This window comes from Triturus cristatus, chromosome 12 (genome assembly GCF_964204655.1).
Source record: "Triturus cristatus chromosome 12, aTriCri1.1, whole genome shotgun sequence".
NCBI lineage: Eukaryota > Metazoa > Chordata > Amphibia > Caudata > Salamandridae > Triturus > Triturus cristatus.
Genome location: NC_140595.1, coordinates 464,800,925 through 464,825,160, shown reverse-complemented (window position 1 = coordinate 464,825,160; position 24,236 = coordinate 464,800,925). Strand labels below are relative to the sequence as shown.

The 24,236-nt window shown below is 49.8% G+C and overlaps 1 long non-coding RNA gene across 1 annotated transcript in view; it reads right to left on the bottom strand.

Annotated features, from left to right (window-relative positions):
* LOC146776114 (uncharacterized) overlaps positions 1-17,630 on the bottom strand; it is a 30,800-nt gene extending 13,170 nt beyond the window's left edge. The window contains exon 1 of the long non-coding RNA XR_014971969.1: positions 17,548-17,630. This is a non-coding gene — a long non-coding RNA (uncharacterized LOC146776114). The remainder of the gene's footprint in view (positions 1-17,547) is intronic.
* Between the last annotated feature and the right edge of the window lie 6,606 nt (positions 17,631-24,236).

The following is a 24,236-nucleotide window of genomic DNA, read 5'->3' as shown; positions in this document are numbered from 1 at the left end:
GTGGCCTAGACCTCAGTGAGTATTGTTTATACCTACAACTAACAAGTAGAGTACACAGAACATTTGTAAGCTGACTTTAGTATGTACCAAACGCATTTCAGATATTAGTGTGACAATAGCCATTGTATTCCAAGTTATTACGTTAGTCATGTTTTAGGGGTTCTGATGACCTACGTTTCCTGGATAGAGTGCAACCCTTACACTCAATGAGTGTCAGAGGGATATCACTGCAGACTCTAAGTGAAACAAAGTTGTCTTCTGTCTGCCAAACGCGACTCGGAAACATGATGGGAAACGTAGAGGGAAATGCATAAGAAGGTTGTACAGGCACTAAAAAGGGCTGAAATTTGGAATGGGTAAAAAGGAACATTTTAAGGTCCATCAATTTGATCTGATCTAGATAGAAATAAAAAATGTTTGTTAAGGGACAGTTCTGTAGCAGTAATAATTCTGAGAGTGGAGCTTGGAGTCTTGTTTAAAAAAAAAAAGCATTCCTTGTCATTTTCAGACAATGTTATTTGCTTCACGTATTTTTTTGCTTGGTAGTAAAAAGGAGGGGTGGCATTTTTCATTTCTCGCCTAGAGAGGCAAAACACCTAGAAACGACCCTGACCACACCCACATTTTGGGAAAACCACACTAGTCACTTTGATCCTGGCTAATGGTGCAGAAAGGTGGAAAGATCATTGGTGCCTTATATAATGTCAGAAGCAAATGTGCCAGCTCTTTCTGTTGCACAATAGGAAAGAGTAATAGAAGAAGCAGTTCATTCACCCGAAAGGAGAGTGATGTGTGGAACTGGTTTGTTGCACCTTCTGGAGAGAAGAAAGTCACTGTCAGAAACAGTGAAGGCAAGCTGTGTGGGAAACAGTTTTCCAGAGGTACTATGAAGAAGCACATTTATGGCAGATCATCCATGTGGAAGCACATCAAGAGCAACCATGAGCATGCGTATTCAAGAAAGGTGAGGAAGAGAGCAACATTCTCTACTGACGCAGGAGCATCATCATCTACGCTCGTCCAATCTTCTGCAAATAACATTCCATCAACTGCACTGAGCTTAAACAAATGGTTGTTCCTGGTTCCAGGTGCCAAGAGCTTGTATTGAAAGAAATTAAAGACATTATCACAATGTTGGAGAAGGTGAAGCACACCATTATTTATTTCTTTTGTTTGATTTGCCATATATCATTCTCAAAGCACATGCACAGGAACCATAAGTGTGCTTATGTTACAGTTCTAAAAAAGACCGGAAGTTCCTCAAGTGACGGAGGAGCAGGAACATGTGCTCTCAGCCAACTAACTGTCTGTGAACATTATAACTCCATTAACCTGCATAGAAGTTAAAATAGGGGTTGTTCATTTTATGAAGTCCCAAGACGTTGTCAGTTAAAAATACGAGAACATTATCATCATGTTCAAGAAACAGAAGAGTCTCCATTAACGATTTTGTTTCCTTTTTACTTACTGTTTTAAAACAGATTTCTTTAATATGCAACTCTTTTGCATACATTTTCATTACTTGCACTTTTACTATGCTATATACTGCATTTTTTGCCAAATAAATAAAAGTTATAAAAAAATTAACACATTTTCCATAAAGTGCTGTGTCTATGCTCCTATTATTGTCTTGCTGTATCAGTGTTTTAATAAGTGTGTGCATGGATGTCTAAGTGTATGTGTTAGTGTGTGCCCGGGTGTTTTATTGTATGAATGAATGAATGTCTGCATGGGTGTGTCCGTGTATGTGTTAGTTTGTGCCTGCATGTGTAAGTGCACGTTAGTGTGTGCCTCGGCGTGTCAGTGTATGAATAAGTGTGTCCCTGGGTGTGTCAGTGTGTGTGTGTGTGTGTGCCTCAGCGAGTCAGTGTATGTATATGTGTGTGCCTGGGTATGTCAGTGTTTAAATAAGAGTGTGGGTTTGTTAGTGTATCCATCAGTATGTGCATGGGTGTAACATTTTATGTGATAGTATGTCTCTCGGTGTGTCAGTTTTTAGGGGGGCGTGGCTTGACGCGCGACCAAGATGGCCGCGAGCCTGTAGAGCTCCGTCTTGTCGGTGCCTTCATCCTGTGATTTCTCCTGCAATGGGCCCCTTCTGGGCGCTGTGAGCTGGGGTAGGGGTGGCCCATTCATCTCCCGACACATCGGCGTGACGATCGGCACGCGCGGTTGCTGTGCGGAGACCCGCGGCTGCCTGCAGACTGAGACCGGCGGCCGAGGGGTGGGGCTGGAGCCCTGCTGACGGCCGCGCGCCCGACTACACGCCGCGGCTCGCCGAGTGCTCTTTGGGCCGCGGCGGTTGCGGCGCCGGACGTGGCGACATGGCGGTGTGGCAACGATCGTAGCCCTGAAGGGATGCCGCGGATCTGAGGAGGTCTGCGCCCTGTATGCACGCTGTGGTACGCCTGCACTTGGGGGATGAGTGGAGCGGGCGGAGACCTGCGCTGAGTACGCTGGAGGCAGTCGGCCTTGGACGGGGGACTCATCGGCCGGACATAACAGGAGCGGGATACCCCTGACGCTCCAGTCGGAGGCGCTCTACAGTCCTGTGCTCACCAGAGCATAGTCACCTGGATACAGAGGGAGAGGAGACTTGCTCCTTGGTGCGGCGCCCGGCTGCCTGCCCCGTGGAGACGGCAGCGGACAAGAGGAACGACGACGCGGCAGTACCTATACCCCTGGACACTCGACTACCGAGTGGGAGTGCCGTGGAGGTAACGGGGGGACCCGAACGTGGTGTGCTGCGCGGAGCCCACAGATAGCAGCCATTTTGCTGTCACCCCCACCGCAGGCACCGGGAACGAGGCAATCTGTGGTGGGTCATTGCTAGAGGCTGACTGGAGGTGTTCCGGCGCCAATCTGCGGGCAGTGGAGTGGGGGCCCCAACTGTGCCTCACCGCGATGTGAGGCGCCGGCAGAGCCCGGTTCCACGGGCGTGAAGGTACACGCGTGAGGGGGCAGGATCGTGGAGGACCACGGAAGTGCGCAGCTGGTTACCTTAAGAGACCGCGGCGGTCCTGTGCCCCAGGGAGAGATAAGGAGTACATCCCCCAACCAGAGGTCGCCCAGTTGCCCAAGTTGGTCTTGGATGCTCGCTTTTGGCGCTGCGGGTCTGCGAGTGTAGCAGTGGGCCTGCGAGGGCGGCGGTTTTGGGGAGAAGAGACCTGCAGCGGCTGGGCTCGGCTTGTCTATTGGTTACCTGGACCGCGGGCGGATGCCCATTGCACAGCAGCTGGTCATGGGCCGGCCACGCAACGCTCCGAGGGACAGCCAGGCCCCGGCTGCCAACCCGGGCCACGTCCCAGAGCCTAGAGACCCTGGCGCGGCCCCACAAACTGAGCTGCTGGCAACTAAGTTGGATTCGGTGCTAGCCGCAGTGGAGCGGATCGGCTCCACACTCGAGCAGACGAAGTCATCGCTGGAGGCCCGCATCGATAAGGTCACGGTCCACTTCACCCTGCTCCACGCGGATCACCGCAAGTTGGCGGATAAGGTGACTCTGCAGGGGCAAACTCTTCAGGAAGTGCAACCTGTAGTAAACACCCACACAGCCGCTCTCCAAGACTTAATTGACCGCGTCCATGCCTTGGAAGATCGTGTGGACGATGCAGAAGGGCGTTCTCGGCGCAGTAATGTGCGAGTGGTGGGCCTGCCAGAGGGCGAGGAGGGGCGACAGCCGGAGCACTATCTGGTAGAGTGGCTGCGCAATTTGATTGGACCTGAGAAACTCTCGCCACACTTTGTAGTGGAACGAGCCCACATGGTTCCAACACAGAGGCCCAGCCCAGGGTCTCGACCTCGGCCCTTCCTGTTTAAGCTCCTTAACTACCGGGACAGAGATGTGGTGCTCCGCGAGACCAGGAGGATTGGAGATATCACCGTTGGTAGTGGGCAGGTGCAATTCTTCCCGGACTATACCGCTCTGGTGCAGAAGCGCCGCAGCAACTATCTGGCGGTAAAGCGCCGACTGCGTGAGCTGGAGATATCATATGCGCTGCTGTTCCCCTCACGTCTACGGGTGGTTACCACTGATGGCACTCACTTTTTCGATACCCCATCCGAGGTCTGGGACTGGTTGGAAGAAACTGGGCGCAGTAATGGCCAGCGACCGCAGGGTTTGGAGACAACCACGCAACGCAGCAGGAGGTCTCGGCGACGCAGGGGGAAAGGACCCCGGCGGGAGGAGGACGGGGACTGGGGGTGGCTCCCAGCCTGGAGAGGAGTAGAATGGAACGACAAGAAGCATTGGCAGCGGTGGCCACTCTCGGATCCCCAGAAGGTAAGAGAGGAGAGACCACCCGGGAGCGGGGTGACCCGGGTGGTCTTCCCCGTCCACTGTGATCTCGGATGACCAGCTGATGCCACTGGTCACCCCCCAGACATCGGAGCACGTAATGTAGCGTGTGGGCAAGGGGGAGACTGTGTTTACTGAAGTGCGTAACCCCCAGAGGCGGGCTCTGAAACCCGAAGACTGACACCTCTTGGTTCAAGCCCGTGTGGTCAGCGGAGTGGTGAGATATGGACAGGGGGGGACTTGTTGATGGATCTCGGAGGGGTCGGCAAGGAAGGGGAGATGGGGAGGCAGCCAGGTTCATACTCCTTTGCAGCAGTATGGGTACCTGTGACGATGTATGCTCGCACCCGTAAGATTATGTAGCGGGGGCCATACACTCCCTGCACTTGCGCTGCGCCACGGTTAAGGGAGTCCCTTACACCACATATACACAGGCACATTTGTAGGGGAGCACCCACGCGTGGCGACTGCTGTTCCCCTCACGTCTACGGGTGGTTACCACTGATGGCACTCGCTTTTTCGATACCCCATCCGAGGTCTGGGACTGGTTGGAAGAAACTGGGCGCAGTAATGGCCAGCGACCGCAGGGTTTGGAGACAACCACGCAACGCAGCAGGAGGTCTCGGCGACGCAGGGGGAAAGGAGTCCCTTACTCCACATATACACAGGCACCTTTGTAGGGGAGCACCCACGCGTGGCGACTAAAACTCGCCAGCCCCATTAGCCGCCATTGGGCTTAGTTACGCTTTGTGAGCATTGCCTCATGGTTTGGACGAATACCCGTAGAGGGGTTCGCCCTAGCGGTTACTTCGGCCTTGGTGGCTTGTTTATGCACACGGTTCTATGTTTGTGCGTTGTTGTTTTGATGGGTTTTCATTGCAGCTCACTAGATTGTCATGCGAAGGCCCACTGCTCCTCGCCCTGGAGGGGCGTCCCTAGCCACTGCCACAGACTTACACTTAGGATTTCCGCATGGCCGTTACGAATATAGTCACATGGAATGTTCGAGGTATGCATACACCGGCGCATAGATACTCCTTCTATGCCTACATGCAGCTACACGCAGTGGCCATAGCTCTCCTGCAGGAAACGCACATGACGTCGAGGGAACTGGGCAGGTTGCGCGCGCGCTGGAGGGGGCAGGTATATGGCACTACCTGTTCGGCGCACACTAGAGGCACGCTGATATGGGTGAGGGCAGGAACCCCGTTTGTCTGTTTGGAGGCGCTGGTAGACCCAGGTGGGAGGTACACCCTAGTACACGGGAGAATTGATGGGCAGCAGGTGCTACTGGGATCCCTCTATGCGCCGAACGTGGAGCAATCCTCCTACCTGGCCAGTCTGTCGGCGGTGCTGGCGCCGTATGCTGGCCTTCACTGGCTCCTGGGGGGAGACTTTAACTCAGTACTTGATGTGCACATGGACCGGTCCTTCCCGCCACTGCGGGGCACACAGGTGGGGTCGAATGCAAGAGCTCTGGCCACCTGGTTGTCACACTGGACTCTGATTGACTTGTGGCGGAACGTCCACCCTGATGATCGCGTATATTCATACTATTCAGCGGTCCACGGCCTCCATGTCCGGTTCCTGTTCAACCACACCCAGGTTTTGGGAACACCACATCCAAAACAGTCACTTTGATCCTGGATGTTGGTGCAGAAAGGCGGAAAGCTCATTGGTGCCTTACATAATGGCAGAAGCAAATTTGCCAGCTCTTCTCATGCACAAGAGGAAGAAGGAGTAATAGAAGAAGAAATTGCATCCACCGGAAAGGAAAGTGATGTGGGGAACTGGTTTGTTGCACCTGCTGGAGAGAAGAAAGTCACTGCCAGATAAGGTGAATGTAAGCTGTGTGGGAAGCAGCATTCTAGAGGTACTATAAAGAAGTATTGTTATGGCACAAGGTCCATGTTGAAGCACATTGAGAGCAACCATGAGCATGCGTATTTAAGAATGGTGAGGGAGAGAGCAACATCCTCCACTTACGCAGGAGCATCATCATCTACGCTATGCCAAAAATCTGCAAATAATAACATTCCACCAGCAGCACTGAGCTTAGACGAATGGTCGTTCATTGTTCCAAGTGCCAAGAGCTTATATCGAAAGAAAATTAAGACATTATCACAATGTTGGAGAAGGTGTAGAGCATCCTTGTTAATTGTTTTGTTTGTTTTGCCAAATCATCATTCTCAAAGCACATGAACAGGAGGCGTAAGTGTGCTTATGTTACAGTTCTAAAAAGGACCGCAAGTTTCTCAAGTGATGGAGGAGCAGGAACATGTACCCTCAGTCAATCGTCGGTGAACATTAAAACCACATCAACCTGCACTGAAGTTAAAATAGTGGTTGTTCTTTTTGTGAAGTCCCAAGACATTGTCATTTTAAAATACGGGGACATTATCATCATGTTCAAGAAACAGAAGAGTCTCCATTGTAAATTTTTAAATTTTTCTTACTGTTTTAAAACAGTAAACTTTTTATTATGCTACTCTTTTGCATACAATTTCATTGTTTGCACTTTTACTATGCTATATATAGCATTTTGTTTGCAAAATACAAATTTTAAGTTATTAGAAAATGACCACATTTTCCATAAAGAGCTGTGTCTATGCTCTTATTATTGTCTTGCTGTATCAGTGTTTTAATAAGTGTGTGTGTGAATGACTAAGTGTATGCGTTAATGTGTGACTGGGTGTGTCAGTGTATAAACAAATGTCTGCATGGTTGTGTCAGTGTATGTGTTAGTGTGTGCCTGCATTTGTAAGTGCATATGTCAGTGTGTGCCTCGGTATGCCAGTATATGAAGACGCGTGTCACAGTGTGTGCGTGCCTCAGTGTTTCAGTGTATGTATTTGTGTGTGCCTGGGTATGTCAGTGTTTAAATAGGTGTGTGCCTGAATGTGTCAGTGTATGTCTTATGGTGTGTCTGGATGTGTCACTATATGAAAGAGTGTGTGCATGGGTGTGTCAGCAAATATTTCAATGTATGACTGGGTGTGTCAGTGTATGCATCACTGTGTCCCTGTGTGTGTCAGTGTATGTATCGGTATGCACCTAGGTGTATCAGTGTGTATGTGTTAATGTCGGCCTGAAATTGTCAGTGTTTAAATAAGTCTGTCTTGATGTGTCAGTGAATGCTTCTGTATGTATATAGCTGTATTGGTTTATGTGATAGTGTCTTTGTGTGTCAGTATTTTAGTAAGTGTGTGCGTGGGTGTGTCAATATATACGTTAGTGAGTACCTGGGTGAGTCAGTGTATGTTTTAGTGTGCGCCTGAGTTTGTCAGTGTTTAAATAAGTGTGAGGGTGTGTTAGTGTATGCATCAGTATGTGCATGAGTGTATCAGTTTATGTGATAGTTCATGTCTCATTGTTTAAATAAGTATGTGCCTAGTTGTGTCAGTTTATGGTTCAGTGTGTGTGTGGGTGTGTGTTAGTGCATGAATGACTGTGTGCTTGGGTGTGTCAATGTATTCATCAACATGTATTCAGATGCAAACATCCCTGAATGTGTCATGTCTCTGCAACTTAGAGGGGCCTCACACATTCCCTTCCTGCCCAGGGCCCAAACATCCTAGAACAGGCGCTGATTACACCGAGTCAGCACCTGGTTCTCTTCACAGAGCTTTAATTACTGCCACTAAATTGTAAGCAAACCTTGGTTCTTCAAACAAGCAGTCTATAATGTAATAAAATAAAGAAATTGCACGATCGCACCCACACTGATTAACAAAGTATGGAGGACAATCAGTTAAATCCGTTCTCTTGGAGTATCTCCTTTAAGTACTGTACATCACAGTGGGGGGTGGCAAAACTAACATTTTGGAAAGAGAGCCTGTCTTTTCCTTATCTTGTCCAGGAGGGGGTGAGGAGCCCTACCCCACCCTGGAAGAGACCAAGATGATACTAGAATGCTGCATGCCCACCCCTGTGCCCACCCTGGTGGATGAGAGTGAAAGGGAGGGTATATGGACAAAAGGATGAATAGATGAGTGAAGGAGTGAAAGGATAGATGGATGAGAGAAAGGATGGATGAGTGATAGGGTCAATGGATGAATTCATGAGTAGATGGATGGGTGGATAGATGGATGGATGGAAGGAAGGATGGCTAAGTGAAAGGGTCGAAGGAGAGAGAAAGGGAGGATGGAAGGATGACTGAAAGGGTGGATGGGTGGAAGGATGAGTGACTGGGTGGATGGATGAGTAAGTCAAAGGATGGCTGGATGGGTGAAACGATAAATGGCTGGATGGATGAGTGAATGGCTGGATGGGTAGAATAGTGGATGGATAAGTGTACAGATGGATAGGATGAAAGGGTAGATGGATGGATGAGTGAAATGATAGATGGCAGGATACATGATGGATAGGTTTGCAAATGGTTGAATATGTTTGGGTATGGCTGGGCTTACTTATATACTATTGCGCGACCTCCTCTGATGTGTCTGTAAAATGTACTTATTGTCCTGAAGTTTTGTCCTGAATTTTGACCTCCTGTCCTGAATTTGTGTCCTGAATTTTGACCCTGTGTCCTGAATTTTTACACTCACCGTCCTGAATTTGCACCAATGCCAGTTGGTCACCCTAGGTGTTACTGCCAGGTGCCATTCGGTATCCTATGCTGATGTGCGCCTCTGCTTTCAAAACCCACTACTTGTCGTGACTTACAAGGTGGTGTTACTGTCAGGTTCCTCGTGATTTCTTATCCTCCTATCCACAGTTTATAGCATTGCGCAAAAATATCACCCATGTTAACTGTCACCTGCTGCCGAGTGCTGTCTCCCTGTAGTGGGAGGTTCTGCTGTCAGATACTCCACTCCCACCGCAACGTCACGTGCCCTGCTGCTCTGAGGTGCCCCTTCTGCAGCGGATTTTTTTTTTTTTTGTCATTCCTGGCAGCTGCTCATGGCACAAAAAAAGCATAGGACTTCTACCTTACACTGGCATACTGTCAGTAGGACGGATGCTTCTGGCATGTTGGTTTTCACTAGCCAACTGGGCAAGACTTTAAACCTGTTTTCTCTGACTGTTTTGTGCCCATTCTTTCTACATTTTCATGGAGTTGTCTACAGAGCCGTGGTTTTAGCTGGTAGCAGGAAAGCTTGATTACACTTACATTGTGTAGGTTTTTCATAGTTGGCAGACAATGTGCAATTCACCACAACTTCACCCTTCTCCCCACCCCTGCCGTGTAGATTATCCCCAGTAAAACACGTCAGACTGTATTTGGTCTTCACAGAGTAGTCTTTATTAATTTTAACATGCTACCGCTAATTTAAATTTTGGCTCACTCACTGTTAATCTCTTCACCAACTTTATTATTGCTTTATTTAATACACCACAGCACGCCAAGAAGATATCAAGGTTATATATTTTCATCTCTACATTTGTATTTACATTTGACTCTCCACAGGCACTTTGCCGCGGGTTGTGCCAGCAGGCCCCAACCAAGATACCCTGCTCTCTTTTGTGCTGACCGCCCACCGGCCAACAGAGCCGCAGGTAGTTTCATCACTGCTGACAACTAGCTCCCGCTTCCTGGGTTGGGCCAGAGAGTCCAGGGCCACCAGCAGGTCAGCCCCCTCTCCCGCCAGCCCGGAGCCCACAATAGGCTGCGCGCCCTGTTCTGGGGCCAAGCAGCCGCCGCCAACCAGAGTCCCTGACATGTCTCTTGTCCAGGACCCCGCCTAACCAAACTCTGAGCATAGGGATGGGTGGGTGGGTAACTTCGCGACGCTCCGATGTCGCCGTCCACGCGGCAAGAGGACAAAGAGGGGGTTCTACCTCGCCCCTGAGTTTTTAAACCCCCGCCAGTTTCCTGTAACGTTACGTATTTCTGGGGGTCCACAACGCTCAAGCTCTTCCGGGTAACTTAACCCGGAAGAGTTCCTACACTGGTTCTGCCCCTTGTTGCCACTAAAGGCACCACGCCCCCTATGTGGGTTGGTGCCCGTCATAGTTGGCAGACAATGTGCAATTCACCACAACTTCACCCTTCTCCCCACCCCTGCCGTGTAGATTATCCCCAGTAAAACACGTCAGACTGTATTTGGGCGTAACAGCGTAGTCTTTATTAATTTTAACATGCTACCGCCAATTTAAATTTTGGCTCACTCACTGTTAATCTCTTCACCAACTTTATTATTGCTTTATTTAATACACCAGAGCACGCCAAGAAGATATCAGGTTATATATTTTCATCTCTACATTTGTATTTACATTTGACTCTCCACAGGGCCTTTGCCGCGGGTTGTGCCAGCAGGCCCCATCCAAGATACTCTGCTCTCTTTAGTGCTGACCGCCCACCGGCCAACAGAGCCGCAGGTAGTTTCATCACTGCTGATAACTAGCACCGGCTTCCTGGGTAGGGCCAGAGAGTCCAGGGCCACCAGCAGGTCAGCCCCCTCTCCAGCCAGCCCGTTGCCCACAATAGGCTGCGCGCCCTGTTCTGGGGCCACGCAGCCGCCGCCAACCGGAGTCCCTGACATGTCTCTTGTCCAGAACACCGCCACAGGGCGAGGCGCTCCCTGGAGGACTCGCCCTCCCCCCCTTGTTCCTTCTACTTCCACCGCGAGAGCCCCCAAGATGGTGTGTACAAACAACTCCATCCTTGCCTGGGACAGGTGCACCCCATCGGGTGCGTACAGTCCAATACTTGTCACTTGTATTAGTTTGTGCCTAATGGCACTGATGCAAGATTTCTTTAGGATTTCGGCCACCGACTGGTTCAACCTCTTCACTGATTTATTGATTGCTTTAGCCGGTGCCCCATTTGCCCATACTTGGCGTGGGATCACCTCCGACCAGAATATTTTTGCGTCCGGTAACATGTTCCTCACCACTGACAGGGTAGAGAACAGCGCTTCCTTAACGCCCCTCCTTCCCGCTGGGATCATATCATTGCCACCCGAATGAATCACCAGCACATCTGGGACCGGCATGCCCCTGGTCATGGCATCCCGCAAGTCCTTTGGCACGTCTGCTAAACGCTGTCCGCTGACCCCCACCAAATTGTGGTCGACACCATTCTGCCCTCTACCTTCACGTGTTTTGTTGAAGAAGAGCCCTGCTCTGCATATAAAGGAGTGGCCACACCAACATACCCGTGTTCTCTGACCCGGGATACCTGGATCAAAATTGAAAAGGAGACAGAATCAGCCACCGGGGGGAAGTGGGGGGGGCAGGATTCATGCAAGGTGAGGGCGTACGTAACGTTCGAAACATGATGACTTCCATCGGCCCACCCTCTTAATCGTGTCGCCCGGGAGGCCTAAAGCTGCCGCCGTAGTGGCTGCCCCGATGCGGAATGAATGAGATGTGAAATGCGTCGTTTCCAAACCAAGATTTTCCAATGCTCTCTTGCAGATCCTGGTAAATTGAAATCCAGTAAGGGGGATACCATCCGCATGCACCAGCGCCCTCTGGTCCACCCCACTCGGTCTAATCTGGAAAAACCCGTGAGCCAGGGTTACCGGACAAAAGGTGGCCCCTACCACTGACCCCAGTTGGACCCACGTCCCCTTGCCCAATGGGTCTGTCTTGGACCTCCGAACTCTGACCTGCATTGCATCCCTGGTTAAGATCACATCCTCCAGGCGTAAGCTCCCCTCCTTATCTGACTTTGACCCGGGTAGTAATTCCGAAACCCTGAAAGCCCCAAAGAAAGCTAATGAGTACGCTAGTCTCAGCAATTGTGTTTCATAAGGCGAGAAGCAGATGCGCGGTAATACTTCTAAGATGTTTGACAATCTGCTAGCATCAATCGGTCTCCTATTGTCTTTTATCCCTGGCACCAGGCGTTCCCACCCTCTCATCGCCCTTTTTACTCTTGGGTCCTTTGTAGGGTCTGCTACCCCCCCCCAGACCAGCATAAAAGGCTATTGCTGATAGCTGCCTCCTCACCATGGGCAGCGATTTTCCGCCCTCTTTTTGTCTTACTATGAATACCAGAACACTTTGTGGTGACAATCTCTCTACCGCATCCGACCCCCCAATGGTAGACAAGTATGCCTGCCACGACTTCTCATACATACTCTTAGTCTTGGGGGCCAATGACGCGGTTATCAACTCGGGAGTTGTGGGGCACCAAGCTTCCATAACCCCTCCGGGAAGTTCGTCATCTGTTTGTCTGCATGTGGCCATCTGGCGCGGAACTCTGTCAACTTAAAATGGGACAGGGCGTCAGCAACTGAGTTATCCACCCCCGGCACGTGTTTTGCTGTAAAGTATACATTGCGCTGCAAACATCCTAGCACTAATTCTTTCAGCAGGCGCAGGACCCAGGGGCAAGTAGCTCTCTGATTATTGATAGCCATTACCGCTGACATGCTATCTGACCAAAATATAACATGCTTGTTTTCCAACATGTCACCCCACAAATGCACTGCCACAATGATTGGGAATAGCTCAAGAAAGGTGATGTTGAGGGTGAGCCCTGAAACCGCCCACTCTCTCGGCCAATGTTGCATGCACCACCTGGTACCTAAAACCGCTCCAAATCCCACGCTGCCTGCCGCATCCGTGAATAATTCTAACTCAACATTTGCCTGACTGGGTTGTTGCCAAATGACCGCTCCATTGAAGCCCACCAAAAATTCCTTCCATATCCCCAAATTGGTTCTGACTTCGGCAGAAAGCCTGGTGTGATGGTGTTTGGCCCTCAGGCCTGACATTGCCCGCGCTATGCTTCTAGAAAACACATGGCCCATAGGTATCACCCTGAGTGCAAAATTAAGCTGCCCTACCAGGATTTGCAATTGATGAAGTGTCACTTTGTGTGCCGTCAAACAAGCCTCTACTGCGGCCCCAAAAGACGCTAGTTTCTCCTGGGGGAGTCTGCACACTCCCTCCTCTGTGTCAATTTCTATCCCTAGAAAAGTTAACTGTGTCGCCGGCCCCTCTGTTTTTTCTTCAGCCAAGGGGACCCCCAGTGCTTCTGCCAGGTGCTGGAAGCTCAGCAGGGCCTTCCTGCAAGCCGACGAGCCCGGCGGCCCAAGAAATAGGAAATCATCCAAATAATGCACCAACTCAGCTGACGGTAATAGTTCCTGCACTGCCCATTCCAGAAACCTGCTGAACGTTTCGAACACTGCGCAGGCGATAGAGCAACCCATTGGCATGCACAAGTCAATGTAAAACTCTCCTTCGAAGGTGAAACCCAGAAGCCTGGTGTCCTCTGGGTGAACTGGCAAGAGGCGAAAGGCCGTCTCAATGTCTGATTTTGCCATCAGCGCTCCCTCTCCCAGCCCCTGTAACTTCTGTATTGCCGCATCAAAGGTAGTGTAACGCACCGTGCATAGGTCTGGGTCAAGTTTATCATTTACTGACAACCCTGGAGGACTTGACAAGTTGTGGATCAACCGGAATTTTCCTTCCTCTTTCTTAGGTACTAAACCCAGGGGTGAACATACTAAGTCATGCCTAGGCAGCTGCTGGAAGGGGCCTGCCACCCTCCCTAAGGACACTTCTTTCTTAATCTTTTGTCTAGCCACTTCTGGGTTCCGTAGGACTGAGCGTTGATTGCGCGGTGGGGTGGCTGATGGGGTAGTATCGGATGGGATGCGTAAGCCAAATTTAAAACCCTGATGTAAGAACTGAGCCTCTTCTATCTTGTGGTATTTACTAATTGTGGTCAATACATGGTGCTGTATGGGAATTGGTAGTGTCTTAGGATGCTTGTGCACCTCGTCCCCTGGTCTGGGGCTGGTTCTGTGTAGGCTGCTCTTGTGGCCTTCCCACTTTTTTGTAACACTTACTCTCTGGGTGTTCCAGCTTCCCACAGAAGGAACATAAATGCTTGAACTTGCATGCTGTGCCCCTGTTGCACTCGTTCTTATTGAACTGCCAACAGGCCTGTTTTTTGTCCCCCGTCCCTCTGTCCCCCCGAAAGGGCTGAGTCGTCTTGTTAACTGGCCCAGTTGAATAAAAAACCCCATGCCAAATGTTTATCTCCCGCTGGTCCCAAGCTACTGCCGGGTGGACTGCTTTCATTTGCCTAACCTTATTGTTGTACTGCAGCCAACCCGTTCCCGGGAATTCCGATCATGGAAATGTAACTGATTAATTGGGCTGCCATTTGGGGATACCTTTCGACCATGATAGCCGCATAAATAGCGAACCCCGTGACCCAATTCTTAATAGTCCAGTCCACCCACACTCTCTTCTGTTTCAGCTCCACTTCCTTCCCTGTCCTGTTTTTGCCCGGAATTACCCCAGCATTGATTAGGTCAAAGACATCTACGAACTCCCTTCTGAATATTTTTTCTCTGGTCTCTGCTGGTACATGCCAAGTGATACCGCTGATGGGGCCACCGCCAGAGATGCCGAACCATAAATCAGCAGACTATGTGCGAGAAGGGGCTGCCCTGCTAATACTGTCCCCAAGGCAAGGGGTGGTGCTGCTATGGGGCCCACTGGCCCTGATGCCCTGCTATTAATGGCTGGTCCCTGGGACGTTGCCGCCACTACCACTGGGGATTGTGCCACCCCTCCTGATTGGACCCACACTTGGGCTATCCTGCTGCCTTCGTGCGCTACCACCGGGGGAGCAGCCTGTGGTGTTGGGGGCCCTACTGCCCCCAGTTGTGCCGTTGCGTCGGGTGGTGCTGTCTCTGCCCCCCCACCTTGCCCCGCCACCACTGGGGGGTCCACTGCCTGTGTTATATTGGTAGACGTTGAATTTCCTGACGCCTGTATGGTTGTCCCGTTCAGTTGCGCTGAGGGAGCTGAGCTTGTAGGCTGTATCATGTCCGTGGCCAAGGCCGATTGCCCCCTCAACCCTGCCTCACCTGTGGTACCAGTCTGAGAGTCCATAACTTTAGTGCGTTTGTCTGGCTGTGCATCCTTGAAGCGCTCCGGTGTCCGCCTTGCCCGCTTGGCCCGTGTGACGTCCTGTTGCCCGCTCACTTCTCCTTTCTCAGACAACGTGCGTAGCGCCCAGTCGATCCCCCCTTTTTTTGCAACCTCCCAGAGCTCTGCCAGAGAGCAGAAATCATCCTTGGTGGCCGGGGCGCCTTTGCCCTTCTGGGCCCGTTTTGGAGGCATTCTGCACTTAAAGAAACAAATCACAGTTAGTCGTTGCCCCTTTTTCCCCCGCCTCCTTTGACCCAAGGACCACTGGGATACTCTCTGCCACGATGTCCCCTGTTCCATTCTTATTAACCAGCTCTTACGTCTGCGCATGCTTTATCATATTTTTCACGCCAGCGCCCCGCAGATTACGTGCATGTTTGTTGTAGTGCTGTGCAACGCCTCAACCTTTGTGCTGGCATTTCGCGCCATACCGCAGTACCCCATCAACCGGCGCTGTGATACTCACCCCTGTACACCCCGTGCCATTAGGCCCAGTCTACCACGTGCTCCCGCGTCAAGGTAAAGTACATTCTGTCACTCTCTATGCAATCCCCACCTGCAACTCTTAATGCCTCTGCAACTCTACCCTCACCCCGCCCCCTGCATTCATTTAGCGCGGGGGGGCCTTCCCTAGCATCACCCTCATGCATGCCCACTGGGTGGTTTGTTAAATAACATATTCCCCAATCATTCTTATACTTCAAATCGGTCCCAAAAGTTGTCTATACGCCATCTCCCACCTAATTACCCACCTGGTCCGACATGCTTTACTGCCGATATCTGGGCCCTACGAGGCCGGTTTAATTATGCCCGTTCTTCCATTACCACCAGCACATCTGGGAAAAGAGATCTAACTGAACAGAATCAATGGGAATTGAACCTGTAACCTTGAGAGTACGAGTCTCAGACGTTAACCATTAGGCCACAAAGACTCTTTGAAATCCCCCAGCCCGCCATTAATGAAGAAGGGGGAGGGGGGGAGGTGAGGTGCCTGTACATCGCGCGCGACCAATACTACAGGCCACGATGTATCCGGTAACTCCTGAAGCTCCGGCCCTTTATGCCAATGGGGTGCGTATGCACCCATCCGCAGCGCATCTCCCAGCTACCGGGGGACGCAACCCTATTAAACCACACAATACATCCCAGCGTGACCCTTGTACGCAGCGCATCTCCCCGTTACCGGTGCGTATCACCCATCCGCAGCGCGTCTCCCAGCTACCGGGGGATGCAACCAAATTAAACCACACGATGCATCTCAGCGTGACCCTTGTACGCAGCGCGTCTCCCCATTACCATCGTTATCGCGAGACGCCCGGTAACGCTTATCATCTCCCTTATATATACCGTAATTATTCCTCTAAGTCCTTTTTAACTTTAGAATACGACTACGCTAATGAGGCCCTCTCACCTTGCAGACAGCTCCGGCACCGCTTACTCGACCGCTTACACGGTTTAACTTCAAGACGCTCCGATTTCGCCATCCACGCGGCGAGAGGACAAAGAGGGGGTTCTACCTCGCCCCTGAGTTTTTTTTGTCAAAGGTGTCGCCCCTGAGTTTTTAAACCCCCCGCCAGTTTCCTGTAACGTGATGCATTTCTGGGGGTCCGCAACGCTCAAGCTCTTCTGGGTAACTTTCCCCGGAAGAGTTCCTACACTGGTTCTGCCCCTTGTTGCCACTAAAGGCACCACGCCCCCTATGTGGGTTGGTGCCCGTCATTTTCAAAACAAACATTGGCATTTTCTGTACCAATATTGTTCTTTAGTTGCTTGTCCTGTAGGCGAGGATGCAATGCAGAGTGCTGCATGATTATCCTTTAAGGGGCCACTCAACTATAGCTTATGGCAAGAAAAATGCTGGATAACTCCATTCCCCCGTTGTTTATTGGCTTCACTGCAGTTTCAGTGTGGTTGGCTTGTTTGCCTGTTCTGATTAGGCTTCCTTCTGCCATCCAAGATAGCATCTGTCCTTTGCTGGTGGAAATATGTGCCAGGCAAAGATGACATTGACTTTTTCATTATTATTCCAGCTATTGTATATGGTAAAAATAGCCGCACTCCTTTATTGTTGGCTTCTTCAACTAACTCTACTAACCTCTTCAAACGAGATTTTTACATAAGTGTTATGATAATTTAAGTGTGATGATTATTAATGTTAGATGTTCTTTTTAGGTCAAATTCATTTTTCGGGAAAGGTAATACAAAGGTGTACGTGATAGTATCAGCCAGTCAATATACTTGCAACAGGTATGTTGACCCGTTGAGCTATTGTATCAGCAAAGGCCTCAGTCAAAGTGTTCATTGTCTTTACAAGCTGGATCAAGGGGTAAAAATATGTTGACATGGTATAAACCTCTTCAAAAAGCATTTGGATTGAGGATTCTGAATAATGCTTTACTTACACCTTCTGTACTATTAAGGTTTTCTTGCTTGTGCAGCTTTGCCATTTCAGTAACAGGATTGGCTGAAGTTCAGTTTGGTAGCCATTATACCTGGAAGAGAAAGGACAAGTCATTGACCCTCATTATGAAGATAAAACACAGAAGTTTTGTCATTTTGTTATTGACATAAAGGACATTACGCAAGTTCCACCTGCCTGAGGTTAATTTCCTTTGTGTAAATTACGCAAAATACCAAACATTCTTCATTAATGCGCGATATGGCAGTCCAGCACCTCACATGCAATATGGGTGTGGGGTGGCATTTTGCTCTAAAAATATTGCAAAATCGCATGTGACATGAACAGTACTCGCCCCCTTCCATTCACGTATTTCCTGTGCTCCCGTATTGGAATTCTTACCTAAACTAAATCTCATTTCTGTGACCTGACATAATAGCGTAATTTACGGCATTACACATTACAATTGAAACGTAAAATTATGCAACAATAACCAGTGTAAAGGAAATATTGCCCAAGCTTAATTACAAGTCGGCTAATGTGGTGTACCCAGAGGTCATACCTCCCAGCTGCTTCTAAATGGTGCAGTATTCGGCACCCAGATTTATCATTGTGAGAACACAGAGCCCAGTTTTTTTCCAAGTGCAGAAATGCACCCAGTAAAACCATCAGACATGAAGGTAGATGAAGAGGACTGGGGCACAGAGCTGCTACATGCCCACAGCAGCTAGGGAGCCTGCCATGCTCCCGGCTGGAGCCTGCCCTGCCAGGTGACATCCTTCCTACCTGCTGAAAAGAGGCTTGCTTAGATCGGTGTGATCGTGGGCTGTAGGCGGACTGGAAAAGCAGGCAAGGAGGCCGGATATAGTGGGCAATATTGACTCTTTATTGTACACAAGTCAGGTAGTATAGAAACGAAGGGGTCCCGGACAGGTCTCAAGCCGGGAGAAGGACGGCACTCCGAGTCGGGTTCTTCCTCTCTTCCCGTCTTTGTGGGGCTCCAGGACCTTTGGTTCGTTGACGTCGACTTCGGCACCCGGCACCCGGCGGGGACGATTCCTCGGAGGGCAATAAGAGAGAGAGAAGGAGCCGTTAGTCCTACTGAGGCTCGTTGGTTGAAACCGTAACCATAACCAGGAGTGAGAAAGGCGAAGAAATGACCGTGAGGGCAAAGGGGAGAGAAGGGAGACGGAGCGGGTCTGACAAAGGGAAAAAGGGTGCTCGGAATGGGGCGTGTGGGACAATATTTACAAAGTGCACGGTGCTGTATATGATTTAGACGGGATCTGTCTGGTGAAAAGTACGTGCCTAGGGGAGAGGGGCATTTACACTGGAGTTTACACTATTTACACAGAGCACCTAGCGTGCTATAAAGATGGTAACTGGTACTCACGCGCTCCGCCGTAACTCTCCTCCGAGTTACGGCCGCTCTTCAGCCACCTCCGTAGGAGTCCACCACTCTTCGGACCACTCTTCGGTTTCTCCGCCACCGCCTTCACCGTTCTCCGCACCTCCAGTCGAAACCTCCTGCCACGATACTCCGACGCCCGCTGACTCCCTCCTTCCGTCTTTTCTCTGGCTGGCCGGCAGTATGGAGGAGGGACTTCCGGGGTCACAGGGCAGTCCTTCCGGTCCGCTGTCGTTCCGGATTGGCTCCTGTAATAAAGAGAGGGGCGGGGTCTCCGTTGTCACGGACGCTGTAGATCGTTTTCCGTATGTTGTACCCTGGAAGGGAGAACATTGGAGGAGGAACAATCCAGGGGGGGGGACACGGGTTTTGGGTGGTCGGGGACTACCTCACATTCCCTTTCCCTAGCTGTCTTTCTTGTACGGGTTGTGGACATTGGGTAGCGGGAGAGGTAGTCCGCATTACCTTGGTTTGCTCCTTTCCGATGCACTGTGGTGAAGCGATAGGGTTGGAGGGCCAGGAACCAGCGGAGGACCCGATCGTTATGTCCTTTGTTCCGAGCCATCCATTCTAGAGGGGCATGATCCGTGAATATGGTGAAGTCCCTTCCTTCCAGATAGTAGCGGAGGCTTTCCACGGCCCACTTGATTGCTAGAGCCTCTTTTTCCAGAACCGCATAGTTCTTTTCTCGTGGAAATAATTTGCGGCTGAGGTAGAGGATAGGCTTCTCGTTCCCAAACGGGTCTCTTTGGGACAACACCGCCCCTAGTCCCTGTTCGGAGGCGTCTGTCTGGAGGAGGAAGGGTTGGGCATAATCAGGACTGACTAATACGGGGCTAGAGGTCAAGGCATTTTTCAGGTCGGTATAAGCATTCCACAAAGCAGGGGTTGGGTTCTGAAGGAAAGTGTCTGTTTTTATGGCCTTTTTTAACAAATCTGTAAGCGGCGCTGCACTTTGGGAAAAGTTTGGTACAAACCTCCGATAATAACCGAGGAGGCCCAGGAAAGCACGAAGGTCTTTTCTGGTCTGGGGAAAGGGAAGGGAGTGGATGGCTTCAGTTTTGCTTTGCTGGGGTCATATCAGGCCTTCACCTAGGAGGTATCCCAAATACTTAACCGTTTGGGCTGCTAGGGTGGTTTTGGCAGGGTTGATGGTGAACCCGTAAGACCCCAGGGAGGTGATGACCTTTTGCAGGTGTTCTAGGTGTTGTGTCCAGCTGTCGCTATAAATGACGATATCGTCCAGATAGGCTCCCGCATACAAGCTGTGGGGCCGCAATATGTGATTCATTGCTCTTTGGAAGGTGGCAGGGGCGCCATGCAGGCCAAACGGAAGTACTAGAAATTGGTACAACCCCTCAGGGGTGGAAAACGCCGTTTTCTTTCTGTCCTCCTCTCTGAGGGGTATCTGCCAATACCCTTTACAGAGGTCCAGCGTGGAGATATACTGAGCCTTCCCTATACGCTCGACCATCTCGTCGACGCGAGGCAACGGATATGTGTCGAAGGAGGATATCTTGTTGACTTCTCGGAAGTCAATACAGAATCTGACAGACCCGTCTGGTTTGGGTACAAGTACTATCGGGGAATTCCAATCGCTCACCGAGGGTTCTATTATACCCATTTTCAACATCTGCTCAATCTCCCTCTGTATAACCACCCTGCGGGCTTCAGGGATTCTATACGGTCTTTGCCGCACCACCTTCCCAGGTACTGTTCGTATGGCGTGTTCGGTGACAGTGGTATGGCCGGGGAAAGATGAAAAAACTGTGCGTAAGGGGTATAGACTATTTGTTAGTTCGAGACACTGTTGTGATGTTAGTCCAGAGTCTATGCAAGGGGAAAAGGAAAGGGGAGTATGGTTCACCGAGCCAGATAGGGCGAGACGAGGGCCTTCCCATTTTTTCAACAGGTTTATATGGTATATTTGAGTGGTACCGCGTGTGGGATCAAGGTCTAATTCGTAGGTGTTGGGGGTTACCTGGCGAAGGACAGCATAAGGACCCTGCCACTGGCCTAAGAGTTTTTGATCGGAGGATGGCATCATTAGGAGAACCTGGTAACCCACGGAGAAGACGCGGTTTTTGGTACCCCTGTCGTATTGCTCCTTCTGTTTCGTTTGGGCGTTCTCTAGATTACGGTGGACTATGTCTCTTATCACAGCTAGGTGTGTTTTTAGATTCTCCATGTATTCGGGGAGGGGTCTCGTGCGATCAGGTTCCGCTTCCCAGGCTTCTTGGGCCATATCCAGTAGGGTACGAGGGGGTCGGCCATAGAGCAATTCATAGGGTGATTAACCGGTGCTGCTCTGGGTTTTGCAGCGAATAGCGAACAGGGCCAATGGTAACATGTCCTCCCACCGCTTTGCTTCTAGCCCCAGTAATTTTTTTAGGGTTTGTTTTAGTGTGGCGTTGTACCTTTCCACAAGACCGTCGGTTTGGGGATGGTATGCTGAGGTTCGGATCTGTTTGATCCCTAGGTGGGAGCAGACTTGTTTCATTAGATTGGAGACAAAAGGGGTGCCCTGGTCGGTTAGGATTTCCCGGGGAAACCCTACCCTAGAAAACACCGAGATGAGAGCTTTGGCGACATTTTGGGTTGTTGGTTGACGCAGCGGTAGGGCTTCAGGGAAACGCGTGGCATAGTCCACTTTGACTAGTGCGTACCTACAGCCGCTTCGTGAGGGCAACAAGGGACCTATAATGTCCATCCCTACTCTACTGAACGGGACGTCAATAACTGGAAGGGGTTGTAGGGGTACTCTAGGTGGGCGATATCGGCTATGCTTTTGACATACCGGGCACTCTCTACAATACGTTTTAATGTGTTGGTGTACCCCTGGCCAGTAGAATCGTTCTATGATGGATTGGCTGGTTTTTTCCTCCCCAAAATGACCGCCCAGGAGGTGGCTGTGAGCCAAGAACAGAACCTTCTCTCGAAAAGGGCCAGGGATCAGAAGTTGGGGCTTTTGTTGGGTCCCCCCCTTACGATATAATAACCCGTTCTTCTTGTAGAAGTAAGGACCTACGTTAAAGGGATCCTCGTGGTCTAACGCCTTTGCCCATGCTTCCTGCAGGTTAGGGTCTTCTTGCTGTGCCGCCCTGAATTCCCTGTCGGTCTGCCAGGGGTGTTCTTCCGGTATGACTGGAAATACCCCGGTGTACTCTCTTTTCTCCTTTTTCTTTTGGGTTTTGGTTTTCGGGACCTTGGATTCCATCGTAGGGGAGGATGGCCCCTGGGGAAAAGGGGCTTCTTCCCACCAGCGGGTCAGGGAATCGGTGGTGTCCTGCAGAAGCCCGGGTAAGCCAGCATAGTCGCTCCCCAGGATGGCCTGTTCCGGAAGAGCAGGTATCAGACCTACGGTGAGGGTGGTTCCAGGATCCTTGGGGTGTTGTACTTGCACTCGGGTGGTGGGGTAACTTTTCGTGTCGCCGTGAACACATTGAATGGCGACTGTGCCTGACGGGGAAGGAACAGGGTTAGGCAAGACCTGAGGCCTAAGAACGCTTTGTCGACACCCGGTGTCTGCCAGAGCCATCAGTGTTTGTCCCTCAATGGAAACACGGTTGAATGAACATAAGAGCAACATTCGAAACAACAACCAGAAATCTACAGTGGCCGTACACTTCAATGAACACAAACATAACGTCAGCCAACTGCGTTTCCTTGTGTGTGAAATTGTCCCATTAAAAGAAGGATGTGACAACAGGAAATTTTTGATTCAAAAGGAAACAGCTTGGATATACAGAATGAACTCCATGGTACCCTTGGGACTGAATGATCGTACCGAATTTAGTTGCTTTATCTGATTTTGTATAAGTGCCAGTTTCAATGATTAATTCTGTGTTCTTCCAACATTAATTTCAATTTTACGTGTGTATCTCTGCATTTATATCAATCAAACGTTATCATTCTTTATTATTCTTCACTTTCATCTTCATTTACTCCTAAATTCACTCTTCTCCAATTCCCTTGTTTATGTCACAACACTGAGACTTGCTAACCCTTTTCATCATCTGAAAACTTTATTTAAACAAAACTTTATTTAAACAATGCTATCATCACATCTTCAGTTACCCTGGATTCTGATTCTTACCGATTTATGTCTTAACAAGAAGATTTACCACTTTCACTTTCGGTTATTTTAACCTCTATCACCTTAGAGCTTGCTTTACACGTTTCCATACACTTACATTGACATTTACTTGTTATTACTTTTTCTCTCGTATCTTTTTTATCTTTAATCGTGTTACTTTGCACACAGTCATTGTTGACATCGTCTTATCTTCTCATAGCGTTTTTTTCCCTTTCAAAGATGGCCGCCACACTTTTAGTCCATCTTTTCTGTTCATAACCCTTTTTTCTGCTCATAACCCTGTTACACGCATAGCAACACTCTTCCGTATCTTCCCGAGCATTTGGACAATGGTCGTCTAACATCTAACCAAGGTAACTTTTCTTTAACGAACACTCGGGTGTCTATAAACTTTGGAATTCGGGCTTATCTTCACTTTTTGGCGCATATCTTCAACTCGCTGTTTGTTGTCCTTTGGTGCACCTTTCGGCGTGTTTTCGATAACATGAATTCATCACAACGCTTTAGTTAGCTATATCGACACACTTGGGTCTAATTCTCGATCTGTTTTCTTGTTTAAGCTTTCACAACTCAGTGTCTGTTTTTTAGTTCCCTTATTGGTGACCATTCTAGCACTCGTCTTACTATTTCACCCTATGGATTTATCAATGAACTTTCACATCTGTTGTTAATAACATTGACTGTTAGTTTAGCACATTACGGGGCAAGCTACATTGACTCCTATTTCTTTCGCAGGATTCCTCCTGACGAAGGGTTAACACCCGAAATGCATTGGGGATTTTCCTTCATTATCGTTTGAAACAACTTGTGATATTCCAAACATTAAGCATTAAGAATGCTGTACCATGATTAAATGAACATGATTTAAACTTCATTGGAGTTACAACATTTTTCAATCTGGTAACTTCGTTACCCATCAACGCTGTGCTTAAAGAGGGACACTACCCTTGACGGGTTAGTGCAACATTCATTGTCCCTCAATGGTCACTGGACAAAGGAAGGTTGGTGGCGCAGTACCCGGGACTGAGCACACATAGTTTCGGGCCAGGCCAACCTCCATTGGTTCCTCCTTATGGGGGCAAACCCGAGCGATGTGTCCAAACCCACCACAACTGTAACATTGGGGCCCGGGGTTGATAGGCCTCGGTAGCACAGGGACAGGAGGCAGAGGGACTGGTTCCGGTCTTCT